Source organism: Lichenostomus cassidix, chromosome 2 (genome assembly GCF_008360975.1).
Source record: "Lichenostomus cassidix isolate B80296 chromosome 2, HeHo_3.0, whole genome shotgun sequence".
NCBI classification, from domain to species: domain Eukaryota; kingdom Metazoa; phylum Chordata; class Aves; order Passeriformes; family Meliphagidae; genus Lichenostomus; species Lichenostomus cassidix.
The window spans coordinates 70,490,654-70,513,852 of NC_139482.1; the positions used below are offsets into that span (position 1 = coordinate 70,490,654).

The following is a 23,199-nucleotide window of genomic DNA, read 5'->3' on the forward strand; positions in this document are numbered from 1 at the left end:
GAAGGGTTTATTAGGGTAAGGGGTGAGGGGAGCTGGAGGGGTCTCGGGGCATCGACAAAATGGCCCCGAGCCCTCTTGTACAGTAACTTTTATAGGGGGAGGGGAAAGGGAAGGAGGAGATTTGGGGAACAAATGGGGAAAGGGGGATTTTTGAGCGACAAATTATATAACCAAACAAATAACTGCTTAAATATGAACAAAGAAGAACATTCTGGAATCATAACCATATAGGGAACCAGGGGAGGGGGAGAGGAGTGGCTGTCACCTTGTCAAGCCTGGGTGTCTTCCAACTGGCCTGGAGAGCAGGGGGTCCTGGGAGTGTACCAAGCCCAGGATCCATCCCCATCTCTCTCCCAGGGGGTTGGGGCACGCAGGTGAGCCATGAACACTGCAACAGGAAGGTAAGAAATGCGACAAAGAAAAGCATGGCAATGGGGGATTTTGTCTTTGCAGCATTGCCCTTTTAAGGCCAGAGAAAATCCTCCGTTTCACGGGTTGTCACCATCACAGGGCCCCTGAAGGCAGCTCCTCAAACAAAGGACAAGCGAGAACAGGGGACAAACAAAGACCGAGGCCATTAAGGGTTGAGGGCAGAAAGACAAGGAACATGAATACAGTCAAATGACACCCAAGTAAAGAGACAAAGGATCGGGAGTGAATCCTGATGGGAGGGAGAGGATGAGGAGGCAAAGAGTGTGATTGGTATCAGCTCCTGGCGGGAACATCTCAGCCACATCCCAGGCTATCACATGATGCCCCGAGGGAAGATGTCAGGAGACATGTTGAGGACTGCTTAGTGAGTTAAACACCTCTTTGTGTTTAGGCAAGCCTGGCCAGACTGCTGGGAGATTATCTGGAGAAGACAATGGTGATGAGAGGAAATGAAACAGGTTAGGGTTTTTTTGTTTGTTTGTTTTTATAAAACAATCTGCAGCTGCTACAATATCGCAACAATAAAGATGAAGGTTTAGCGCTGTGAAATCTCTGGCCAGTGTTGGATGTTTCCTGAAACACTGCTGGATGTTTCCTGAAAGAGGCATACTCGGGATAGGAGTAGTTAAGCCATCAGCAGATAAACAGAGATTTGTCAGCATCCACATCCAGAGCAATCGCTGCAGGCGAGGCTGCATCACTGAGGGGTGACTGTCGCTGTTTATCGATCTTGATAAGCATGCAGAAACCTCTGTGGACAAGTAGCAGCCATGGCTCTTATCACCAGGACCATAAACTGAGACTCTCCCTCTGATACTACTCCACAAAAAAAACTCCAAGCCCCTCAATCCCAGAAGTGATTAGTAGTGTGTAAGAAATCTGTGGAAAATACTGGTGAGTCCATATGGAGAGCCCTAAACCATAGCACACTTTTGTAGCCTAAGCTTACAGGTGGCAGAATGAAATGAGATGATGCACTACATGTACTCAGCAGAAAAAGACCACACCTTGCAGACAGTCAGAATAACCTTGCTCTTTAAATATTTACTGTTTAAAATTATTTTTCATGCTGTGGCAACACCGTTGCACCCCCTCTGCCTTAAAACATAGTATTCACAAGAACCAACCTGCTGGTGAGGCTGTGATGGGGCTTCAGCTGCAGACATGACTACATGAGCATCAGCTCCCAAGAGAGGTTTGTCATGCTGCCATCAGCACTTTCTTGTTATATGGGATGTCTGGACAGGTAGGACTCTGGCACTAGGCTCTGGCAAGCAGCAACCTGCAACTGCAGCTTTTTTCAGAGTTCAAAGGATTGGCTGCACTGAGAGAAGCAGGAGCAAGGCACCAGAGGTGGGCTCAGTCCTCACCTCAGATTTGTAGGTTGGTCCTCCTTGTCCAGTTGAGCACTTCCCCCAAAAGCCACCTGGCAGTCTCCTGGAGCCACCATTGCACATCAGAGAAGTTTTCCTCATAAATTAAAGGATAGAGCAAGCTGGCTGGAGCTGGATCTGGATGGAGCAGGATGCTGGTATTTACAACATGGCAAGGATGAGGAAGGTGGTTAAGGAGTTCAGGCCGAAGAATACATTTCATAACAGCAGGGAAGGAATTAATGGACCATGAGGTGGAAAGAATAAAATAAAATCCTAGCATTGAAAGCTATGCTTCCTTATCTAACTTTAATAAAGCCACAGTGAACAAGATTGAAACTACCTGGGCCAATGATTCTCCTGTGGAGAGCAGCCCAATTTCCCTAAGACAGCTATGACAGGTAGGAAAGGTGACATCCCAAGCAAGAGAAGGATTTGGTGAAGTTGGTCTCTCTCATGACTCTTCAGGCCTTTGCTTAAAAGATGCTGATTCTGAATTCAGAGCCTGCAGACTATTCAATTTTTCCACTTCTGATATAGTGGAGTAGTAAATCTGTATTCTTTTATCTGTCATGAGCACCACTGGTGTAAAAACACATTCAGAGAAAGCAAAACACTTCTGACTTGAAGATGGAATTGAGCTCTGGCACACATAGGTGGATCTTAGTTAAAAGTTGGGAAGATGATGATGAAAGGAAACATTAGCAGAGAAAAGAATAAGATGAAAGAGGCTCCGAGGTCTGCAAAGTATTGTAGAACTATGTCAGAATAGTTTTAAAAGAAGACTAAAAGAGAGAAATTAGTAACAAATTAAGAAATAGAGGGGAAAGACTTGCAGGTAAGGAGAAAACAGCAGTGTAAGATTTAAAAGAAGACAGGAAGAGATCAACCCACGAGAAAACCAGAAATGGTTGGAAGGGAATTACAATGTTAGAGGCAGAGCATGAAGAAAGCCATGTTAATATTAGGACTAGCAAAGTATATTTTATTTATTCATGGTTCTTCTGGATTACTTTTTGCTGGCAGCTGCTGAGGGTCCCATTGCTGCACATTCCCCTCCCTCCATGGAGGGCAGCCAAGCACTTCTCTTTGAGGATGATGAATGCGCAAAACAGTTTTGAACGCTTCAACTTTAAACAAAGCACTCTCCAAAGCTCCCTTCTGCCTTGGGCAGCCAGCTCCAAGCCTCTGTGGTGGAAACCTGACAGCTTTGTAGGCTTCCATGAGCTGCTTTTGCAGGTTGGTCCATTATTAATGCTGAAATATAGATACTGGGATTGAAATAAGTGAGAATCAGGCAAACTTTCCTTGCAAAAAGGAGAGATGTAATCTGCTCCCTCGATGCATGTGCTGTGCTCACTCCTTGCAGACAGGTGGGTGGGGACGTCAGCTTTCACAGATCTACAGCAACTTCTTCATGGGACTCTCCAAATACTGTTGTAGTCAAGGGAAACTCCACCACTCACTTTAATGGGACTTGGTGTGGCCCTGCAAGGCTCACAGCCCTGAAAGTCACACCCACCTGCACCCAGTGGTCTCTTCAGAGAATCTGACAAAACTGGGAAAGTTATGAAGTTGAAAAATAACCTTTAATCCTTTTGAATCTTTTCCTGAGTAAGGGGAGGCCTTTTCCAAGCCTAATGTTTTTTTTTCTCCAAGCCTGAGTGTTTAAAAGAAAAGCCTTTCTCACAGGTAATTTTTATTCAGCCCAAACAGTGACGCAGTCAATTTTTCGAAAGCTTTAAGGGTGTTAAGTTCCATCTGACTTCAGCAATGAGACTTAGGCGGTTTTTTGCCCTTCAGCCACATCTCTAAGGAGGTCTGCGCTCCTTTAAGGAAGATGTGAAAATGGAGTTCTAAACACCTCTTTTCAAATCAGAGTTATGTGTATGAGCTGCCATGTCACAGGACTGACATTAGACATTTGGATTTAGGCAAGCCTTACAGACTACAGGTCTGAGCTGGGAACTCTGCACTATTTTCTGGCACCAATCTTATATGACATACAAGCGGTGCTGTGGCAGAAAACATGAACATGCTTGACTGGAGCTCTAGGAGAATGAGTACTAATGAGACTGATCTATGAACTTAATAAGAAGCTTATTCTCTCAGACCATAAGCAGGTTGTTTGGAAAAACACCTACTAACTGAGAGAGGCTGGGAAAAGACTGTCTGGAAGCTCTGCCACTGCAGAAACTCCCTCAGAATCGTCTTGTATTCAGCAGGGTAGGAGGCAGAGAGCCCATGCGGACATTCAGCAGCAACTGTAGTCCCCCAGACTCTGGACATGCTGACATGGATTTGAATGTCCCTGCCTTGGCTGGTATGTCCTGAAGACATTTGCTTGCATAAATAAATTTCAAATTAGACACTAACCCACTGAAATTCCTCAAGCTTCATCCAGGGTGCTGATTACACTCCTTTCTCAGTGCAAGGACTGTAGGATGACGCCCTGAATGAAAGATTGCTGTGCAAGGATATCATCAACCAGTTTGACCAGGCATCTCTGGCAGGGACAGCACTTTTTTGGATGTATTTCTTGGCTACCAGTAATGCCATCCCCCTGTGAGGCACAGACAGGATTCTTTCATTTTCAGAAGCCCCAACAAAAGAAAAAAAAAAACCTTCATATATTAATGTACTTAACTAGCCATCGTGTCTATCCCAGGAAATCCGTGGGATTTCCTAAAGAGCTCTGCTACTTAATTAGTTGTAAATGGTGGGGAATCTGCAGCTGTAGTGTTAATTATAAATGATGTAATTTTCAGGAAGTGTCAGGATGAAGCACAGTCACTGCCATGCTAGCACCCAGCACATACATATCCTAGCATGCCTGTTTTTCCATGTGTGTTTCAGGTTTGACTCTGAAATTCCAGGCCTTGGTTCTCACTCTGTTAACACAGTGTGAGTAAACTCAGCTGAGGATGCTTCAGAGTAACTTGTCCTGCAGGTAAGAGCTGGAAAGACCAGCCAGTAGCTTGGAAATGTGTAGCGTAAACCAGTCAAGAAAACGAGTCTGCACAAACATAGAGACTTGCATACCTCACTTTATTTTCTCTGCTAAAGTACATGATGACAGGACAGGACCTGTCTTGGTGATTGCTGGACTTTAGTTGTTGGACACGAGCTGGGTGTTCTGCCTGGGGTAACCATAGGGTTTATAACACCAATCACGGCGTGTAAAGCACCCTAAACCTGGTGACTGTGAGGTCCTAATGGTCCTAATGAACTATATTTAGAGTGTTTACACAGTGCAATTTCATCTTCTCAAGGTGTGTAATGTGAACTGTGGACTCTTACTACCCTAAGGATAATATATCTGGTACTTCTGCTAGGCTAGAGAAAATAACCTTCCTTCTACTCAGTTTGTTTTAATTAATGTCAGAGTTGAATTGCATCACCTTTTTTTTCTCTTTTCTCTTTTCTTTTCTTCTTTTCTTTTCTTTTCTTTTCTTTTCTTTTCTTTTCTTTTCTTTTCTTTTCTTTTCTTTTCTTTTCTTTTCTTTTCTTTTCTTTTCTTTTCTTTCCTTTTCCTTTTCCTTTTCCTTTTCCTTTTCCTTTTCCTTTTCCTTTTCCTTTTCCTTTTCCTCTTCCTTTTCCCTTTCCTTCCCCCTCCCTCCCCTCCCTCCCCTCCCCTCCCCTCCCCTCCCTCCCTCCCTCTCCCCTCCCCTCCCCTCCCCTCCCTCCCTCCCTCCTCCCCTCCCCTCCCCGTCTGACTCTGGAGGGATGTTTCTGGCCATTCAGCTCTTTCTGTGACATTTTTTCCTGTGAAAGAAGTAATGCCACTGAATGCACAAAACTAGATTTTCTACATAACATTAATCACTGACTGGCTGTGGTTCCCATTCCAAAATGCAAGAGCAAAAAAAAAAAAAAAAAAAAAAAGTGTTGCAATTCGACTCTGGTTCCTGTGAAAAATACCCAGATTCAGCTAAATTATAAACCCTTAGAAAATCACAGTTTGCACACACCTAGCAGAGGCTTCTGAGTCTGGCTGCTGATCTCTTCGATGTTTCAGTCTGTGGAGATTTGTGCTCTGATGTATCTACAGCTGCAAGGACTGAGTGGGAGGTTTCTAGCAATGCTCTCCTTGGTGCCTCCTGGAACAGCCATGGAGACTTGTGCTCTGTGTTATTGACCTCCTGAACCCCAAGTGATGAGGAGGATGGGACCTTGCCTTTATTTGTGGAGTTGGCATAAACAGGCAGACTAAAGCAGCCTACACAGAAAGACTGAAACTGGGGACTTGGAGTGGAGAAGGTACTTGGGCCTCACTATAAGAAATCTGGTCTGGGAACTGGGGTTGGAAACTGAGCCTGGAAACTTCTGGGATGAAATATGGGCAACAGCTGGACAATGAAAATGGGGGAGATGGTGCTGAAAAGTGGAAAGTGGCCTATAAGGGCTGGAGACCAGGAATGAGGGTACAGGGAGCCTGGGACATGGAACTCAGGTGGTGGCACAGGGGAAGATGACAGAGGAGGTTGGCACTGGGGACCAGGATTCTGGGGTTGTGCTTCTGCAGTCCCACACAACTGAAGGGAAGCCCAGGATGCTGTGAAAAGCAGCATGCATGCACGTAATGGAAGCATGTGATTAAGCAAGAGGGACTTGCACAGTCAGCCTTAATTTGGGTGTTTTCTAATTTTCAATGCTTGTGTTTGCAACCTCAGTTTTGTTTTTAATGGAGCTTTTTGTAAGTGATAGGATTACCTGCATTTACTCTGTAGAGTGCTGGTGCCAAAGAGCTATCATGATGCTTTAGTATGCAAGTCCTGAACAGTGAAGTAGCTTTTGCATTTGGTAAATGATGATGAAATATCTTCATGTCATTTATTTGTGGTGCTGTTTGTATATGAGGACTGTAATTCTCTTAAAACTCATCTGCTTCAGAGGAGAATGAATTAACATGGATGATTGAGGGGCTGTCTAACTAATGGACTTTCAATATAGTTAGTGCCCAGCAACAAATTCAGCGCTGCTTTGGAGAATGGAAGAGTTTGGAGTTTTAAAATAATCAGGTTTTGGTAATTGAAATTCATTGATGTGAAAATATTTTTCACATACGTGTTTTCTCTTTTGTTTAATATACAGTGAACTATTCATTATTAAGAAGATACAGGCATGATTCAGTACAGTAAAAAAGATTTGATTAGTGTAAGTGTATTTTTCTAAATATCGTCTTGTAATGGGATAAGGGGGCAGAAAAGTGCAGCTCTGGAGATGATTGCCAGAGCTTATAAACACTCCCCCCCTTTCATTTTGTGATAGCTGCATCAGCAGAGACAATATCCAGGACTGTACAGAGAGTAACTGCTCTGGTAGCCCCCCTGGTGTGTTTATCCAGCTCTCTGTACTGGCAGTAAATGTTCAAAACGCAGCAGGAGACAGCCCTGAGTGGCTGGCTGATGCTGACCCTGCTTGGAGCAGGGGATGGACAGGAGGATCTGCAGAGGTCCCCTTCCACCTCGGCTGTGCTGTGCCGACGTGGGCCAATGGCAAGGGTAACACATCTCAGGCACATCCGCACATGCTGCCCAGAGGCAGGTGGTGACTCGGTGCCACAGGTGGGACTCTGGTCAGTGGGACACAGGGTTTGTGGCTCCTCCAAGGTGACTCACTGAGACTAGTCTGGGCCACCACTTAGAAGGAAGCACAGGGATGTGTCAGCAGACCCAGGTGGTCACCAAGATTGGGAGCCTCAGGGGGGTCTTTGCACTGCCTATCTCTGGGCACTGAACTTCAGAGCAGGAAGCTTTTCTCTCTATCTTATCTGTGGCGGGAGATTAGCCCAGGCTGAAAGAAAGTGACTCAGAGTATGGAATTCTGCTCTGAATCACCTCCAGGGACATCTCCCTTTTGAGTATAAAGGCAGTCAGCTGGTACGGAAAGAGCAAATTCCCTACATTTTGTACTTACAGATGTCAAATCACCTGACATGTCAGTGCAGGATGAGAGAATTGAGATTGCTCACCCTGGAGAAGAGAAGGCTTCAGGATAACCTAGCCTTCCAGTACCTGAAGGGAGCATGCAAGAAAGATGGATCAGGGTTTTTATAAGAGCATGTAGTGACAGGACAAGGGAGAATTGATTCAAAGTAATAAAGAGTAGGTTTAGATTGGAAATTAGTAGGAAGTTCTTTGCTGTGAGGATGTTGAGGCACTGTAACAGGTTGCCCAGAAATGCTGTGGATACCCCATCCCTGATAATGTTCAAGGCCAGGCTGGATGAGGCTCTGAGCAACCTAGTCCAGTGAAAGGTGTCCCTGCCCATGGAAGGCAGGGTTGGGACAAGATGATCTTTAAGGGCCCTTCCAACCTAAACCATTCTATGGTTCTATGATACTATGATTCATTATTAAAATTATAATTAATAGATAAGCATTTAAAAACTACTGCTATCAGGAGAAAATTATTGATCAAATTTCTATACCCAACCCAAACACAAAAAGTGGGCTGAAAGGCACACAGGTGAATAGAGAATTCGTTGCTCTCCTAAGGTAAGCACGTTGTCCATCTTCTCCTTCTTGAAGCCTTGAATGTCAGCAAATGGGTGAAGGCTCTCCTCTTAACTTTAGGGTGGAGTTTTATTCTTTTTTGAGGGAGACTGGGATTTCACAGCAATTTATTAAATAGCGTTACTGCAAATACACATCCTTTGTACGCACCCGTTTTCAGGTTAGTGACCTGTAAAAATACTCACTCTGCTGAATCTTTTAAAGCATGCAATAAACCAGAGTTTTATGGAAGAGAAAAACGGAATGTGAATGAGCCTGTCAGATTTCAATGAGCCAAAATGTTCATTGTAATTTTATCACAGGGTATCAATATGAGAAGTGACAATTACCTGTGATCAGCAGGGCTTGAAGCTGTTTCCACCAATAGACGCTTTTTTAATTGCTATAGGCTGTACTTTTGTCTTGCAGTTTTAGGCAACAGCCTACTGTGCAGCTTTTGTCCAAGGCTTGAGGCTTGACAGGCCCTGACTCAGTAGTGATTTTAATGGTCAATGTAATTTTCCCCCTTTAATCCCAGAGCTCTGAGACCATAGAAATTTTCTTCTTTTTTTTTTTCACTGAAATATGTTATGTGAGCAGGAAATGTTATGAAGTTTGGTTAGGTACTGATGTCTCATGCATGTGTGCTCCCTGGCTGCTGGACTGAATGGAAAAGTGCTGAACTCTCCCTGCCTCTTGCTTTGGGAGGGTTCAAAGAAGCCTCTTTCCCCCATTCCCTCTGAGAAGATTTCTTTGCCCACTAGTGATTTAATAAACAACAGCAGCAACAAGTTAGGGACATTACTGTCTCAGATTTCTCCTCCTCTGACAGCTTGGCCAATTGTTTCAAAAGCAGCTGAAGGAAAATAAAAAGACAGAAAGATACACAGACAGTGAGATGATATAAACTTTGTTTCTCTAGGAAACTAGGCTGAAAAGAGTTCCTAGGCTTCTTAATAACATAATAAACATTGGAAATATGATTTAAGCCTCCAGTGTTGACTCAGAAATGAAAAGGAATGGATCCCCCATGTGCTGATTATTTTTAAAATGCTCAGAAGCTCCCATAAAACCATTCGGGTTTATGATTATTTGGTGACTTGTTCCTGGAACTGAAAGTTTGACACTGAGGTCTTACATACATATTGTGTATTAGAGGTTCCTCAGGTGATCATAATGGAGAAACCACGAGTGAGTTGTCTTTCTCATGGTATCCCAGTCCTACCCCAGCACTTGTAGGGATTGCTGCTATTATTCCCGTGAATGATGGGGGTTCCCACCTCCCCAGTACTAGGTGTGCTTGAGTGAGTGTGTCTGATAGCAATTTGCTCTCATTGACTGTTACATATGATGCACTTATAAAAATTGTTAGAAAAATCCAAATGGGAAAAAAAAGGTCCCCTTTTCCAACCAGACTGGTGAGAGAATAGCAAAGGGCAGAAGAGCACGGCTGCCTTTGCAGGGCAAAGCACAGGGCTTTCCTTTCCTTTGTCTTTCCATGCCTCTAGCACTGGATGAACCCTTTTAATCCTTTTCATTCAGGTAGGAACTGAAAAGGGCAGTACCAAAGAACTTGCTGCCTTTTACAAATCCATCTCCTAGTGAAAAGTTTAATCGAAATAAACCATGTGAAGCAATTTGAAGCTGAAATCTATTTATCTTTCTTTTTCTTTTCCCAAGCCTATTGCTGGGAACTTTTCAAGATTTCTTCCCCAGAGACTTACAGACTCTTCTCATAACAGGTGCAGCCTGGGGGATGATGGCAGCAATCCACAGATCCTCCTGGGAGTAATTACCTTTTCCAGCTCCCCTCCTCTGCTGCATCCCTCTGGTAGCACTTCTGCCAGGAACTGAGCACGTAATCCGTTCAGCAGAGGGAGTCAGATGCTAAAATCTGCGGTAGCCCCTCCAGAACAGGACTTTGTATTTGCATGTGGGATCTGAAACACTCGATTCTTTGCTGTCTGCTTAACCCGGAGGGGGGTGTATGGGGTGTCCTGGTCTCAGCTGAGCTGGCTAAACTCTGATGTAATGATACAATCACAGCAGCAACAACAACAACATTAAGGTTATTAAGAGTCATTGTGTAAATGCTCTTCAACGCTGCCTTACTGGATCCATCTCAGCGAGCAGGTAATATTTTTCTACATCTGTGTAGCCCCCCTGCCTTACTGGTGGACGTAATTTGCAGCAGCGCTGACCAGTGCAGAGTTGGAAGAACATTTGGTTCCATTTTGTAATTAATTTTCCTCCCCTGAGTCCATGGAGATCTGGTACCATAGGACTTCTTGTAGGCACCAGCTGCCACTTGTTTTCTGAGGATGAAAGGGGAAAACACCTGAAAGGTGGTCCCTACCTAGGGAAGGGTAGGGACTTGGTGCACATAGGCATGTAAGGAATTGTGTCTCCCAAACCTGGTGTGTCTCCTCAAAAATACAGATGTTAGATAAATGCCTGATGTGAATTTGGCACAAGGATATTCTTAAATTGTAAAAACAATTATACAGCCCCCCTCACCTGCATCTCAAAGGCTTTTTCTGAACAAAATCCGTAGAACCTTGAGTGGCCAGGATGGGCAGGTGTGGGATAGAGCAGGTGGCATGGGCCATGGTCCATCGCCAGGAGCAGAGGGTGGGATGGCAAGAGGCCCCTGCCCCTTTAAGGGACACCTCAGAAGAAGCAATTCGGATGTTTGCTCTTCAGATTACTCAGCTAGGCACTGGAGGGGGAAGGGTAGAGCGGCAAAACATTTCACACAGTCCTTCCAGCTGATCAACAGAGACGCAAAAGTCAGCTGCATGTGCTAAAATGATGCCTGTGGGGTAAAATACATCGTGAGAGGTCAGAGATGTTAGTGACTAATACTTCAGAGACAGACATGAAGGGGGAACCAGACTCAAATTGATGGCTGAAATTTGACCTATTTGACTTCTCCTCGGTTACCTCAATTATTTCATTAGGAAGTTTTGAATCAAGAAACACTGTGGGATGCAAAAATCTGTTTCAAACATTCGTTGTGAGAATGGTAATTGAGTTTTAAATATTTATGGCAGAACCTGGAGTTGTACTAGTGAATGCATTATAGACTCTCCCTAGTGGTAAGCCTGGCTTGCTGGAGACCTTGCACTGCAAATAGCCCCAGTACAGTGAAGAGGGGGGAAAGGAATTTTATTTTGTGAAAATTATTTATTTAGGTGATTATAGAGGACTTACTCCTTCATAGGCAACACTTTCAGTGTGGAGCTGCAGGACACGGGGAGAAGGGTGTTCTAACCAAACCTGGCACCTGGAAAACCTAGATGTCCATATTTACACCACTTACAGCTGTTTGCCCCCAAAACCCACTGGATCTGCAAAGAGATGAGGCAATGAGGAGTGAAAGACTCCTGCCTGCTCCTGCCATTTGTCGCTCCTGCCGCTTGCCATTACTGATCCCGTGTGAGACGCTAGGAGGTACATACGCATTTTTTTCTTTTACTGCTGATGGAAATAGGATTGTTTTCTCTGCAGGCAGAGCAGAAACGAGTCTGTGGTCCTGTGCTCTGTCGCAGGCATAGGCCTTGGTGCAACAGATAAAAAGGAGGCCTTATTCCCTCTCCCAGCCCTGGGTCTGCTGTGGTGAGACAACACGCCACATGTGCATATTACCTTAATGTGCACTACTAATAGATCTCTAAGCCTCCAGCTGAGACTGCTGTTCCTCAAGGCACTCGAGCCGGAGAACCAGCCTGGCGCGGGTGTCCCGCAGCCCCTATTTTCCGCGGAGCAGCTGCGCGGGGTGCGTGGGGCAGGCGCCGCTCTGCTCTGCTCCGCTCCGCCGGCAATGCGCTCAGGTGCGCCTGTCCCTCACCTTGGGCAGGTGGCACCACCAGCTGCAGCTAAAACCGCGGAGCCCCTTCTCGCCACTGAGAAGACCCGGCCGCTACATCGTCCCTGTCCCCGCCGGCGGGCCCGGGTGGCACCGCGCAGGGCACGGCGTGTCCGCCGCCGCCGTGTGAAGCCAGGCCGCCCCGCTCCGGCCCCCCGGGCAGCCTCGCTCGCGGCAGCCGCGACGGAGCGGCAGCCGGCCCGGGCCGGGGCGGGGTGGGGCGCACCGGGGTCCGGGGCGGCTCCGGCGCTCCCCGGCGCCTCGGCCACGCCTCGCTCGGCCCCGCACCCCGGCGGGGCGGGGGGGACGGGGGGCGGCGCCGGCTGCCGGGGCGAAGGCGCCGGCTGCGGCGGCGGGCGCGGGGCTGCCATCCCGCGGGCAGGCACGGCGGCGGCGGATGGCGGCAAGGTCAGTGTGCGCCCGCCGCCCGCCGGCGGGGCTCCCCTCCCGGCCTCCCCCCGGGGCGGCGGGCGATGCTCGCGCGGTGGATCCAGCGGCGGGGGCGCCTCTCCCTCCTCCTCTTCCCGGCGGGGAGCGGGGCCGCCGCGGACGCGGATGCCCCCCGCCACGCCTCCGCGCTTCCCTCCCGCCCGGGCGAGGGGCAGAGTCGCGTTTCGTAAGCGCTTGCCCCGGCCGGCCCCGCCGCGCTCGGGTGGCCGCGGCAGAGCGGAGAGCCCCGGGCGGTGGCGCGGCGCGATGCGCGGTGCAGGTGAGCGGCTGAGCAGAGCCCGCGGCCGCCGCCGCGTCCCGGGAGAGCGGCGGGCGCCGAGGTTACTTCGGAGCCCGGCGGGGTCGCGCCTGCATCGCGCCAGCGCTGCTCCGAGCGGAGGAGGGTTCTCCGTGTGCTTTGCGAGCAAGTAAATCCACACAACTTAGAGACGGGCTTTGGTGGGCTCCTTTGTTCCAGCGGGAGGTTCGGTGGTGGTTTTGCGTTCGTTTGGGTTTTTTTTTTTTTAATTAATTTTTTTTTTTTTATTTCCCATTCTTATGCCGGCAGTTAGCGGAGAAGATATGCGGTAACTCGGGTGCTGTCATTAAGTGCCAGATATCTCGCCGGGCTTTTAGTAAAGGGCTTTAATTATTTTATAACTAGCCAGGAGGAGAGGCGTGAAGCCCCCTGCCCAGGTAGGATCCCCGCTCTAGAGAGCGGCAGTGCTCAGAGTTCCTTACGGCGTTAATGCTGTCTTGTCTGCCAGCTGAGGTCGAGCTGCCAAAAATGTGATTTACGGACCCTGCCGACATCCGTCACCCCAGCGCTTTGTTCCCACGCGCCGTCCGGTGGAGAGACTTCTCCGGGAGCAGCTCTGCCTCTCCTGAGATGTCGATACGCTTAGGATGTGTGCACCAGGGTGCCAGCCGGGGAGGCATTAAGAGTGTGTGTTTGTGTAATAGGTGTCTGATTAAAAAAAAAAAAAAAAGCAAACAAGCTTTTGATAACGTCCCATTAATTGAACTGTAAACATAGTAATTCCTCTGTGCTTGTTTGCTCACTTAAACTCTTCCTCTTCCTTCTCGATATGGCCCATGATTTGTTTTTGTTTGCTTTTTATTTTTGTTTTCAACTAGTACCTTTTAGAGAGCTTTTGATACAGATTTACTTAGATTTTTTGTCTGATTTAGGCTGTTGGAAATTATTTGTAGCCTTTCAGCTTAGGATGAATGTGAAGGTCCTGTTCTCAGCCCTTCTGTACCACAGACCTTTTTGTAATGCCCAGCGAGTCTACACTAATGTATAGCCTATAGGATGACAACAATAGGAATTTAAGAAAAAAACCATCTGCTGAAAGCTCTGTTCTTGGCTATGTGTGCAACTGGATTTCAGCTTCTTACTAGGTGCATGTAAGGTGAAATGTAAAAGTGGTCCTGGCTGAGGAATGCAAAGCTGGGACAGCCTAGTGCTGTTGCTGGCCGTGGCACTGGTGGCACTGGTGTGCCCGTGACTGTCAGGACAGGGCTCTGTGGAAAATTCCCGCTATGCATAAGCTGGCAGTACAGTTAAAAAGCCCAAGCCTCTGGCTCAAAGCTGTGAGGTCTGTCAGAGGGTTTGGACTGCTGGCCAGGTATGTTAAGACAGAAGAAAATGGTATATTTTTTGCTGCTTGTCTGGGGGGAAGAAAGTTGGTTGGACCACTCCTGATAGAAGTTTTATATACATGTTGTGAAGTCTTCTTGGGAGTACTGGAGAGTGCTGTGAAATATCCAGATTCAAAATGCCAGGAAGACAATATTTTGGCCTTAATATAGTGTGTTTGAATTATACATGCAAATGCAAGAACTCAGAATGAGCTTCTCATCCAAAGATCTGCTGCAGCTTAGCAGAGTGCCCAGCGAATGGGTGGGCAGATGCTTCTGGGTGCTGGTCAGCCTTCCCCCAGGGACTCACTTGGTCCTCCAGCTTTGCCAAAATCCCTGGATATGTTTTTGTCATACCTGTTCCTGGCTCCAGTTCAGGGTTCTCACCTTGACCCCTTAATGAACTAGATCAGAAACTCCATCAGCCGCAGTCTGGTGGAGGCTTCAGCACAGTTTTAACTTAAGTCATGTGAGTTGCTCCAGTGAAATTAAAGAGGGATACTCGGAAGCAAGCTTGCATGTGGAGGTTTTAAGCTCAGGGCTGCCTCTCATAAGCTTTCCAGGGTGTGAACTGCACGTAATTTTTCTTTGCATGGGGCTGAGAACAGATACCATATCATGTTCGGGTTCCAGCCAGAACAGTTGACCATACTTGGGACCAGTATTGGCAGAGTAGGAGCAGTGGTGCTTCTCTTCTCTGCTGGAGTTTTATGAAGCATTAGTTTGTGCTTGGGACTTGAAGTCTTGCTGGAAGCTAATGAAGCTTGTACTCCTAAATGCTCAAGCCATCCTTTCAAGCAGAATTTAGTTTTCTAAGTCAGTGAAATATTTTTCAGATTGTGACCCCAGTCAGTTGATGGTGCCTGGAAGATACAGGTCTAGAGGTATGAGTGGATCTAGATGATGCCCTGGTCAGTTCACATGACTCTACCAAAGACCTGGTGATTTGTGGCTCTGACCACATGGCTGTTGACTTTGGGACCTGGCCTAGGGTTCCAGCCTTTCTGAGAACAGTGTTCTTACATTGCCTTGTGTATATATATATGTGTTTATTTGTCATCCAGTTCTGCAGCCCTCTTCCGTACATCAAATAGAAGATATTCAGGCAAGTAATGTCACTGACTTGAGCATGGTTATTCAGCTGAGTAAATGGTGTGCAATCTGAGTTGAAAGCAGTAGATTTTGGGCGTGAGTGCTCTTTTTGTGGAGCATGTGGGAAACTAATTTCCAGAGCCTGGGATTTTGGCATGCCTTAAATTTTCTCCTGTTCTTATGCTTTGCCTCCATCCGGTGGCTGGGTGGGCTGGAAGTGAAATAGGAGGCTGGGCTTTCCTCCCCTTTACAGAAAGCAGCTCTTCAGAGAAATTCCACAGCTGTTTTTGAGTCTGTCCGGAGTTGCCTTCTTGCTTTGTCGCTGCTGTTCCTTCCTGCTGTGCTGTGCCCTGTGAAGGGAGCATAGGAGTCCTTAGAACTGATGTAGCTCTGTGGCATGATCTGTCACATCGAGCAGGGTTAGAGGAAACCTTTCCAGCCCTCATCAGTGCAGCCTCTCCCTGTGTCCTGGACTGGCCAGGGCTCAGCATTTGCTGGTCTGATTGCAGCAGAGCTGCCCCCTGCATCAAAGGTACTGATGGTGGCCAAGCACCAACAGCATGGGCTAAGGGATGCTGGGGATGGCAAGGAGAAAGATGCTGAAGTCTCTAGGATGAGTTCATTTCCAGGGCTGTGAAGAAGAGATGAGCCTCTGCTGCTTTCACACTGAGATCTGAGTAATAGTCCTTCAGCCCTTACAAAGGATTTCACCCCTTTCAGATACAAATCTCCTTGCCCTGTTTTTCTGCTGCAGAAATTACCCCTTCAGAGTAACCCCCAGATGCAATTAAGTTTGAAATTTGCCCCTTTCTGCTTCAGATGTGTAACATCTGGGTAGTCACAGAGTAGAACTGCACTGTGGGCTATGCAGCTCACAGGCTGGATTGAGCAAGGCGTTGTTTTCTGGGATGTATCAGAACATGGAAAAGGCACTAATCAAACATCATAGTTTTCATCTGGTTTTATTTTATTTCATTTTAACTTAGTTTCCCCAGGAAATGACTGCTGTTTGTCTCTTGTTTGGCCAGTTTCAACCAGATTGCACCAATGGTTGGCAGTCTGGAAGATCACTAATTTCCCACTTGTGTTTGTTAAGAGTAGTGGGTGGCTGGGAAATCTTTGAAGCAGTGCTCTCTCTGATGAAAACTAGACTGCTTAGAGCTACTCTCTGTTCTGCCTGGTAGCAGCTGCCCAGCCAGGCATTGCATGTGTGGTGGTCAAACTCACAGCACCTCTGTAGCCCTGGCCAGTTTGGGGGGTGTGTGTGGCATCCAGGGCAGGGGTGGGTGTGAGGCAGCATGGAAGGAATTTGCAGTGGCTGCAATGGAGGGGCAAGAGGGCAGAGGGCACAGATGTCCCACAGATGAGTCCTGTTTGTTATTCTTCCTTGAAACATGGCTACTCTTTGGTTTTGCCAAGCTAAAGCACCCTGAGATGTAGGAACACTTGCAAGCTGACAGCCATAGCTTGGACAAGCCTGCTTTCTTTGACCTCTAGGACACCTTGGGCTGAATGGAGGTGTGTTGGAGCACATGGGAATGTGCATCCTGGGCAGGATTTAGGCAGAGGTGTGTGTGCAGGGACAAATGTGCACGTGTGCAATGGCAGTGTGATAACCTGGGTGTTCACTGTCACCATCTGGTAGAATTCAGTGCTAATTTGACACTGATAACATTCATTCAGTGCCATATGTTTCTCCCAAAGTACCTTCTGTGAGTGAAAACAGTCTCGGATTCCCACACAGCCATCTCCCCAGAGTTACTTTAGGTAGGTGTGCACTTGGGCTGATGCAGTGCTGTGAGATGTCAGGGACATGCTTCTGTGTTGCTAAGCATCACAGTATAGATGCAGCTGGTCTGGTATGGGTGTCTTGAGGGGTCTGCCTCAGAAATCTGGACAAGGTTGTACTAGGAAAAGCAGACTTACCATCACCCAGGCTGTGTCTGTGCTAGACACTATAGCTGTGCTGGGTGTGGTGAGCACATTTCTTCCAGACTTGGACTGAAGGAAAAGACAAGCATTGACAGTAGAAATTGGAGTGTCAGAGGTGTCTAGCATTTATGGGATGCACATGCAATTCTTCACCCAGTGCACGTTTTGATACCCTTTGTTGCTGCAGGTTGTCAGACAATGCATACCTGTTGTACTGGGACATAGAGCATGGCCCTTCAGAGATCACCAGTGTCAGGCTCTGATGTCAAAATACTGTGTGACACCTTAGAGGGCCAAGGTAAATCTCGAACACCCATATAGATCTAGGTAAAACCAGATGCATCTGTCAAGGTGAGGTGAAGGGAGGAACTGTATAGCTGGCTCCACATTGTAGTTTATGGAGGATGTGGAGCACCAAGTCATGCCAACTGGGCAAAGAGGATGCTATTCCCCACACAAAAACTCTGCCTGGGCATCTCTGGCATCCAGGTGTAGCTCTCTACACTATTGGGGTATGTCACTTAGTGAAGCAGAACATTTCTTGCTTCCCTTCCTTTCCACATGCACACTGTCTCTGACCACTGGTAGCTTGGCATGATAGATGACTGTTGCAGGTAAGAATGGACTCTTGGGCTTGGACAAGACATCCTGTGCAGGTCCCTCTGAAGGTGCCACCCACCCAAGCTTCTGTATCAGCAATCCTGAAGCAGGCAGATGTGGGGTAAAACATGCCATCTCTGCCTGTTCTTGGTATCTGTATTGTGCTGCTTGTATACATTTAGTGATGGTGCAGTGCTTTCTCTGTTAGCTTTTAAACTGAACTGAGCAGGTTGCATGCCAAGAGGGAAGAATTGCAATGCTTCCATCACCACAGTGGACTTTTCCATGGTGGAGCTTTTCCAAAAGATGTGCTCTGAGAAGAGCTGGTGTGACCCAAGTGCCTGGGACACTGCAGGCTCTGACTGACTGCACCTCAAGGACTTGATAACTCCAGGTTTTGCAACTCTCCTCTCTGAGGATGGGGAAAGAGAGAAGTGAAGCTTGCTTTGTTAGGTACAAAAGATCATGTAAAGCTTGTCGTAGTAGCTGCCAGTACCCTACAGACAAGGTGAAAATACTACTTAAAAGAAAAGCTGGGGGTGTGTTTACAAATGGGGACATACAAAGGCAAATAAGACTTTTCAAAAAGCATGAAGCATGCATGGGGAGCGTGCTGTCAGACTGCCTCTTGCCAGCCAATACCATCTGCAAATAAAACAAGTTAGGTTGTTGCTATTGCAGCTGCTTTCCCTCACAAAGCAGGGTGACCCAGACGCTGAAAAACGTGTTGGCAATTTGCCTGAAGTCGGAGGTGTGCAGGGTAATTTATTTAAAAGACCCAATATAACAATTACCATCCACGATGAACACATACAGCTGTAATGTTTGCTTGCAGTTGTATTTTATATGACACTCTCCCTGAAGTTGCTCATTCACTGCATCTACCAACAAACACAGAAACACAGGCTGGAGATGATGGGCTTCTTCCCTGATCTGCAGTTAGCAGCAGTAATTACACTTAAACAAGTTTTAATGTGGAGGTAGGAGGGATTCAGTGGCTTGGGCAGAAGGCTGTTAGTGGGGGTCTCCTGAGATCCAGGCCTTGGGAGCATTCCTTCTGACCTTGGGGAAAGCACATCAGCTGCTCAGCGCCTCTATTCTCAAAATCTGATTTGTGACAATTGTTTTCAGAGTAGTTGATTGATATTGGTCTTGGTTTCCTCCTCTGAAACTACCCCAAAATCTCCAAATGTTTGTGCATGGAATTTAAGTGTGAAGCCTCCCTTTCTTTTCCCTGCTCTTTACCTTAGATAAAGGTGGAAGAAAGGGAGTTGTTCACAGCCATCTGCTGGAGGCATCCATCATGTTGGGAGCAGAGGCTGCCAGTTGTTCCACACATTATTAATGATGAAAAGATATAAACATATGATCACATAATTGTGTTGCATTTAAATTGCTTACAAAATAATGACATCAGGAGAACAATGGGGTTACAAAATCAGGCGGACAAAAGCAATGAAGTTCCAGGACTAATGTTGCAGAACTCCCCTTTGCATCTGCATTATGATACAATCTTTAATTCTGTAATTGCATCATTTTTTCCCTTTCACAGAATCCCCTTTTCACTGGATAGGTAATTGCTGCATAATTCATTTTCTCTTCCCCACATTTACTTTCTGCGTGTGTCTCCACATCTACTTGTTTTATACCCCGCCCAGACCTTGAATTGAGCAGTTGCTAATTCCTTCCTCGGGGGCTTTCTCAGATGGGGAAGTTATCCTTGCAGCATCTCAGGTAAAGATACTGTGTTTGTTTTCATGGCTGAGGAATGAAGTCAAAGAGCAAATCAACCCCAGGTGCTTGAAACACCTTCAGTTTTGGCTGCATCAAAGACGTACTTGGGTATGATTTTATTTTCCACTCATCCCAGAGTACCTGGCATGACATAGCAGTTCATCTGCTGGAAACAGAAGGGCAAGTGACCTTGTAGATTAGCCCTAAATGCCTTGACTTGGGGGTGGGGACTGCTCCATTAGGGGTCACCTGAGGAAAAGAGTGGTTTCAGAGACTTGCTGATCATCTTAAGAGTTTGAATGTGGAGCCAGGAAGGAGGTAATTCCTGCCTGCAGGTGCTATGTCCAATTTCCTCAAGCAAGGTGTTGTCTCTCTTCTTTCCTGCGTTGCCTTGTTCACTAATCTTTCTGACCTCCACTGAGTGAGGTCGGGTTTGAGGAACAGCTGTTGCTTTTATCACACAACCTTACTGCCTTTTTTTCGAAAACAGTTGATTTCCAGAGCTCAAATGGTTTGGGATCATTGAACTGGAGACAGACTCAGTGCAGTCAGTGCAGATACATACAGAGGCTGGGTGAAGGTTGTATGGCGAGTCTTCATTATGATACCTCTTAATTTTGAAGTGATCAAGTTTGCAGTCTTTAGGTTTAAATGTAATTTTAATAGCTAGGTTTAAATGTAATTTTATAACAAGGGAACAAAGGTACAAAGGCAAAATCAGGAGTTAAATGAAAATTAGGTCTTGTCATGTGAATCTGCAGTAGCCTGAGTCATCCAGAGAGCGCAGACCCTTGGGATGTAGCATTAATTTCTAACCCATGAGATAAGGGCCTGCTGAGGAAGCACAGCTGGGCTGTGGATGGTGATCAGTGGCTAGAGTGGGGTGACATGCTCAGCAGGTTGTCTGGTGCTGTACTGGGGGGCTTTGCAGCCCAGAGCCTGGATACCCTCAGATCCCATTTAAGCGTGGGGTAGGCAGAATTCTGGTGTTTCCCAAGTCCTCTCTCACTTGTCTGTGACTGTTCTGCTCTTTGCTATATGGTAGCCTGGTCATTCCCTTAAACTTGCCCTCTCCAGTCCTCCCTCCTTCCGCTCTGTTTCTGTGCTTCCATAACAAATACCATGTGCTTCTATCCATGTTTTCAGGTACCATTGCTGTAGCACTTATTTCCGGAGCCCCTTATCATTGCCCAGAGGTCCCAGATGGCCTGGTAGGGCCAGTCAGTCTTGATTCCCGTGCAGATCTGTAACTTTTGCTTGTTCAGACTGTAGGTGAAGGCCAGCCCAGTCAGTACCTTTGAATGAAGCATTTTAGAGGATTCATCTTCCTTACTCTTAGACCAGAGCCATTACTGTGGGATCCTTTGTGATCAAGCAATGGGGAAATGGCTGCTTTAAGCCAACTCTGTTTATAGTTTATACCTAAAGAATATGCTGTGTTCCGCCCTGTTCCTCAGTGTTTTGTTATATGCAGTCTTGCTTCATCTCACCTACCCTCTATGGGGCTGAATATTATACTGAAATTGCCTCAGTTCATAATGAGGAACACTGGTTGCTTGTGCTTTTTTTGTTTTCTGGAAATTAGTAGCAACATGATAGAGTGTGCAGGTTCTAGAGGCTGAGCGTCCAGCTGAAAGGCAAGTCGGTGAACTTGGTCACTTTCCAGAAAAGTAATGTCTGTAGTCCCAGCAAGTCATTAGGTGTTTGCACGTCTGTCTTCTGACCAATTTACAGTAATGAGTCTCTTCCTACATCTTTATTCAGGGTGGGAGGGGTAATACAAACCTCATGCAGCAGTAAGAGAGGATGAAGTAGACAATTTCTGATTGTGTTCAAATGAGTATAACAATTGGCTTTCTAGATGTACTTTAGGATTTTTTGTTTCATCTAACTAGATGAGGAAAAGTAGATGTACCAGCAAAGAAAATATGCTTGCCAACAAAATCTGGTCTTGGAACAGACCAGGCTGACCTGCAGTGAAACAGTTGGGATGATAATAATTTAAAAGTCAGACTTGTGTTCTTGGGAGTTTGTGATATAAATCATGGCCATGATCACTATAAGCCATGTTAAACTAGATTCATAAAATAATGTCAGAGTGTCTTAAAAAGTTTTAGATGACTCAAATGATTGTGCAGCTTTACAAAATAATTAATAAGCCAGATGCTAAAAACTGGCACTATCCAGTTTTTCTCCTTGTGTGTATAAAGTCCAAGAGCCAGTATTTGATTACTGAACTTCATATATTTGAAAAGGAGAGACAATTAAATGGAACATGTGACTGGTTGTCAGCTCTTGTCTGAAAGTTCTTGGGGATCTGGGAACTTTGTCTAGCCTAGAGAGGGTTACTGGGAGAAATGGCTTGTATCAATAGAGACATCTACACATCTTTCAGAGGCAGGGGAAAAGTTTTGTGAGGGGGAAAAAGTAAATAACAAAAAAGATTGCACACCACTGGCCTAGATATCTCCAGCCTGGAAGGTGGTGGTGAGACAATGTGCCTAGGATTTGATCTGAGCTTGGATAGGCTTTACTTAATCCCTGACACAGCCTTGTTCTCTCTTATTTTGTGTGTGTGGTTTTCTTTCGAAGTAAGCGTGTTTAGGTAGATCTTCAGGCACTGTAAGTTGCCATAGCTCCCCTGGGAGAGAAGCGGATGCTCTGTCGGGTGGCCCCCATGTTAGGCGTGCCCTGCTGGCCTCTCTTCACCCTTGGTCTGCCTCCCTCTCCTCTTCCTCACAGCATCTGTGGTCAGATGCTGAGAGGCAGGGACAGGGCTTAGAAAAAGCTGGCTCAGCAGAGGAGGTGGAGAGCCAGCTGATGCCACTATTAATGTTCTTTCAAAATTGATGGATGAGACGATTACAAAATTGCAGAGGGAAGTGAAAGTTAACAGAATCCATGTTTTAATTGTATTCTGGATTGTTTTCAGCAGCCAGCTTCTGAGGTGCAGGACAGATTGAGCATTTTTGTGAGGATGTTGATGTGGCCTGCACACTATTGTTTTAAAAGAAAGAGAACGATTGGGTCAGTCTGTTTTCCACACTCTGCTGCTCTCAGTCTTCTTCACTTGTACTGTGTGATAGTATGCTGTGTCTGGCCAGTAAATCAGACCTGAAATACTGTCCTGATGGCAGCTAGAGTAAAAAGAGGCTCCTGCAAGCACGCGTGGTGTCAAGGTGCTCAATCCTGTGAGGGTACCTAGGTTCAGGACTTGTAATTTCCCCTTTGTGCCCTTCATCCCCGTGGAAAGGAGTGAGGATGATGGAGCCATCTGGCTTGTGGTGACCAGCAGTATGTGTCCATGTTTCCTGCATGCTGCATGTCAGCCTTTTGGCACTGACATCTGCTGGCCTTTAACCTGCGGGAGATTCTTTTTCAGCTGGTGAAGCCATCCTGCTCAGTCTGCAAGTAGCAGTTGTGTGCTGCATGAGGCTTTCTTCTGGACGTGCTTCATCCAGGATTGGACCAAAACCCTTTCTATCTGAGTTTTGTTTTTCTTCAGGCTTTACATAAACCAATTTTCTTTGTAGTATTTTTCCTAGCTTTTCTTTCCTCTGTGACTGAGAACTTCTCCCCACAGGCTATTTAATTCAAAC

General features: G+C 46.5%; 1 protein-coding gene across 4 annotated transcripts in view; it reads left to right on the plus strand.

Moving 5' to 3' along the window:
- Positions 1-12,468: 12,468 nt before the first annotated feature.
- Positions 12,469-23,199, plus strand: part of RNF152 (ring finger protein 152) — a 44,341-nt gene continuing 33,610 nt past the window's right edge. The window contains exon 1 of one of the 4 annotated variants that reach the window (XM_085052083.1): positions 12,469-12,577. The gene's annotated coding sequence lies outside the window, so the exon portion shown is untranslated. The other 3 variants (XM_085052086.1, XM_085052090.1, XM_085052084.1) reach the window with 3 other exon arrangements.